Here is a 5,000-nt window from a genome sequence, read left to right on the forward strand (position 1 = left end):
TACACACATACATACCCATGCACACACACACACACACACACACACACACACACACACACACACACACACACACACACACACACACACACACACACACACACACACACACACACACACACACACACACACACACACACACACACACACACTAATCCACTTGCTGTATAATTGTATAATCAAACCGACACACACATAACAATTGAATTGAAACAAACAGGAAAGGCACTTGTGGATGTATTCTAGGTGTGACAGTTACTGATTAACTAGATGGGGTCTATTTCTGTCAGCTGACCAGCTGTGGTGACAGACAGAGGAACTCCTAGAGGTTTCATGGAACACCACTTGAATTCTGAAAAATAACTCTCCCTGTTCCCTCCCTATGACCTCACAGTGCTGCACTCTACACACGCACACACACAGAAACACACACACACAGAGACACACGACAGTCCTCGGCCCTCAGCCAAACCACTCTGCTTCTGTTTACACTACATCATGCTGCACTAGTCCTAATTAGAGAGGAGAGAGAAGAGAGAGAGAAGAGAGAGAGAGGAGAGAAAGAGAGAAATAGAGAGAGGAGAGAGAGAACAAGAGAGAGAGGACAGCAACACAATTAGACCCAACCAACAAAAAGATAATCACTTGACACATTGGAAAGAATTAACAAAAAAACAGAGCAAACTAGAATGATATTTGGCCCTAAACAGAGAGTAAACAGTGGCAGAATACCTGACCAATGTGAGTGACCCAAAATTAAGGAAAGCTTTGACTATGTACAGACTCAGTGAGCATAGCCTTGCTATTGAGAAAGGCCGCCGTAGACAGACATGGCTCTCAAGAGAAGACAGGCTATGTGCTCACTGCCCACAAAATGAGGTGGAAACTGAGCTGCACTTCCTAACCTCCTGCCCAATGTATGACCATATTAGAGAGACATATTTCCCTCAGATTACACAGATCCACAAAGAATTCGAAAATAAATCCAATTTTGATAAACTCCCATATCTACTGGGTGAAATACCACAGTGTGACATCACAGCAGCAAGATTTGTGACCTGTTGCCAGAAGAAAAGGGCAACCAGTGAAGAACAAACACCATTGTAAATACAACCCATATTTATGTTTATTTATTTTCCCTTTAATACTTTAACTATTTGTATATCGTTACAACACCGTATATAGACATAATATGACATTTGAAACGTCTTTATTCTTTTGGAGCTTTTGTGAGTGTTTACTGTTCAGTTTTTATTGTTTATTTCACATTTGCTTATCTATTTCACTTGCTTTGGCAATGTAAACATGTGTTTCTCATGCCAATAAAGCCCTGCAATTGAAGAGAGAGAGAGAGAGAGAGAGAGAGAGAGAGAGAGAGAGAGAGAGAGAGAGAGAGAGAGAGAGAGAGAGAGAGAGAGAGAGAGAGGAGAAAGGGGGGAGAGAGAGAGAGAGAGAGAGAGAGAGAGAGAGAGCTAACCACTTCTGGGAAAATTGGAAAACACTAAACAAACAACAACACGAAGAATTATCTATCCAGAATGGAGATGTATGGGTAAACCACTTCTCCAATCTTTTTGGCTCTATAACAAAGAATAAAGAGCAAAAACATATACATGATCAAATACAGATCTTAGAATCAACTATTAAAGACTACCAGAACCCACTGGATTCTCCAATTACATTGGATGAGTTACAGGACAAAATAAAAACCCTCCAACCCAAAAAGGCCTGTGGTGTTGATGGTATCCTCAATGAAATGATCAAATATACAGACAACAAATTCCAATTGGCTATACTAAAATTATTTAACATCTTCATCCCAATATTTGGAACCAAGGACTGATCACCCCAATCCACAAAAGTGGAGACAAATTTGACCCCAATAACTGCCGTGGAATATGCGTCAACAGTAACCTTTGGAAAATCCTCTGCATTATCATTAACAGCAGACTCGTACATTTCCTCAATGAAAACAATGTACTGAGCAAATGTCAAATTGGCTTTTTACCAAATTACCGTACAACAGACCATGTATTCACCCTGCACACCCTAATTGACAATCAAACAAACCAAAACAAAGGCAAAGTCTTCTCATGCTTTGTTGATTTCAAAAAAGCCTTCGACTCAATTTGGCATGAGGGTCTGCTATACAAACTGATGGAAAGTGGTGTTGGGGGTAAAACATACGACATTATAAAATCCATGTACAAAAACAACAAGTGTGCGGTAAAAAATGGCAAAAACACACACACATTTCTTCACACAGGGTCGTGGGGTTAGACAGGGATGCAGCTTAAGCCCCACCCTCTTCAACATATATATCAACGAATTGGCGCGGGCACTAGAAAAGTCTGCAGCACCCGGCCTCACCCTACTAGAATCCGAAGTCAAATGTCTGCTGTTTGATTTGTATGATCTGGTGCTTCTGTCACCAACCAAGGAGGGCCTACAGCAGCACCTAGATCTTATGCACAGATTCTGTCAGACCTGGGCCCTGACAGTAAATCTCAGTAAGACCAAAATAAGGTTGTTCCAAAAAAGGTCCAGTCACCAGGACCACAAATACAAATTCTATCTAGACACTGTTGCCCTAGAGCACACAAAAACTATACATACCTTGGCCTAAACATCAGCGCCACAGGTAACTTCCACAAAGCTGTGAACAATCTGAGAGACAAGGCAAGAAGGGCATTCTATGCCATCAAAAGGAACATAAATTTCAACATACCAATTAGGATTTGGCTAGAAAAGAATCATGAATCAGTCATAGGGCCCATTGCCCTTTATGGTTGTGAGGTCTGGGGTCCGCTCACCAACCAAGACTTCACAAAATGGGACAAACACCAAATTGAGACTCTGCACGCAGAATTCTGCAAAAATATCCTCTGTGTACAACGTAGAACACCAAATAATGCATGCAGAGCAGAATTAGGCCGATACCCACTAATTATCAAAATCCAGAAAAGAGACGTTAAATTCTATAACCACCACCTGAAAGGAAGTGATTCCCAAACCTTCCACAACAAAGCCATCACCTACAGAGAGATGAACCTGGAGAAGAGTCCCCTAAGCAAGCTGGTCCTGGGGCTCTGTTCACAAACACAAACACACCCTACAGAGTCCCAGGACAGCAGCACAATTAGACCCAACCAAATCATGAGAAAACAAAAAGATAATTACTTGACACATTGGAAAGAATTAACAAAAAAACAGAGCAAACTAGAATGCTATTTGGCCCTAAACAGAGAGTACACAGCGGCAGAATACCTGACCACTGTGACTGACCCAAAATTAAGGAAAGCTTTGACTATGTACAGACTCAGTGAGCATAGCCTTGCTATTGAGAAAGGCCGCCGTAGGCAGACATGGCTCTCAAGAGAAGACAGGCTATGTGCACACTGCCCACAAAATGAGATGGAAACTGAGCTGCACTTCCTAACCTCCTGCCCAATGTATGACCATATTAGAGAGACATATATCCCTCAGATCACACAGATCCACAAAGAATTAGAAAACGAATCCAATTTAGAAAAACTCCAGTGTGCCATCACAGCAGCAAGATTTGTGACCTGTTGCCATGAGAAAAGGGCAACCAGTGAAGAACACACACCATTGTAAATACAACCCATATTTATGCTTATTTATTTTATCTTGTGTCCTTTACCATTTGTACATTGTTAAAACACTGTATATATAATATGACATTTGTAATGTCTTTATTGTTTCGAAACTTCTGTATGTGTAATGTTTACTGTTCATTTTTATTGTTTATTTCACCTTATATATTATCTACCTCACTTGCTTTGGCAATGTTAACACATGTTTCCCATGCCAATAAAGCCCCTTGAATTGAATTGAATTGAGAGGAGAGCGGGGAGAGAGAGATAGAGGATAGAGGAGAAAGAGGAGAGAGGAGAGAGAGGGGAAAGAGGAGAGAGGAGAGAGATGGGAAAGAGGAGAGAGTAGAGAGAGAGAGAGGGGAAAGAGGAGAGAGAGAGAGGGGGGAAAGAGGAGAGAGGAGAGAGAGGGGAAAGAGGAGAGAGTAGAGAGAGAAGGGAAAGAGGAGAGAGAGAGAGAGGGGAAAGAGGAGAGAGAGAGAGAGGGGAAAGAGGAGAGAGAGAGAGAGAGGTGAAAGCGGAGAGAGGAGAGAGAGAGAGAGAGAGAGAGAGAGAGAGAGAGAGGTGGAAAGAGGAGAGAGAGAGAAGAGAGGAGAGAGGAGAGAGGTGGGAGAGGAGAGAGAGAGAGGTGGGAAAGAGGAGAGAGAAAGAGAGGAGAGAGAGGGGAAAGATGAGAGAGGAGAGAGGAAAGGAGAGGGAGAGGACAGAGGGGAAAGAGGAGAGAGAGAGGGGGAAAGAAGAGATAGGAGAGGGGAAAGAGGAGAGAGAGAGGGGGAAAGGAGAGGGAGAGGACAGAGGAGAGAGAGAGAGAGGTGGGTAAGAGAGAGAGAGAAGAGAGGCGAGAGAGGGGAAAGAGGAGAGAGGAGAGAGAGGGAGAGAGGACAGCGGGGAGAGAGAGGAGAGAGGATAGAGTGGAAAGAGGAGAGAGAGGGGAGAGGTGAAAGAGGAGAGAGGAGAGGGAGAGGATAGAGTGGAAAGAGGAGAGAGAGGGAGAGGTGAAAGATGAGAGAGGAGAGGGACGGGAGAGAGGAGAGGAGAGAGGGGAAAGAGGGAGAGGAGAGAGGGGAAAGAGGAGAGAGGAGAGAGGAAAGGAGAGGGAGAGGACAGAGGGGAAAGAGGAGAGAGAGAGGGGGAAAGAAGAGATAGGAGAGGGGAAAGAGAGAGAGAGAGAGGGGGAAAGAGGAGATAGGAGAGGGAGAGGAGAGAGGGGAAAGAGGAGAGAGAGTGGGGGAAAGAGGAGAGAGAGAGGGAGAGGAGAGAGGGGAAAGAGGAGAGAGAGAGGGGGAAGAGGAGAGAAAAGAGGGTGAGAGAGAGAGGGGAAAGAGGAGAGAGGAGAGAAGAGGGAGAGGAGAGAGGGGAAAGAGGAGAGAGAGAGGGGGAAAGAGG

The 5,000-nt window shown here is 44.1% G+C and overlaps 1 pseudogene; it reads right to left on the minus strand.

Moving 5' to 3' along the window:
* The window catches only part of LOC127919333 (glucagon receptor-like), a 72,456-nt pseudogene that overhangs the window by 54,167 nt on the left and 13,289 nt on the right, over nucleotides 1–5,000 (minus strand).

This window comes from Oncorhynchus keta, unplaced genomic scaffold (genome assembly GCF_023373465.1).
Source record: "Oncorhynchus keta strain PuntledgeMale-10-30-2019 unplaced genomic scaffold, Oket_V2 Un_contig_1636_pilon_pilon, whole genome shotgun sequence".
In the NCBI taxonomy this organism is placed as follows: Eukaryota; Metazoa; Chordata; class Actinopteri; order Salmoniformes; family Salmonidae; genus Oncorhynchus; species Oncorhynchus keta.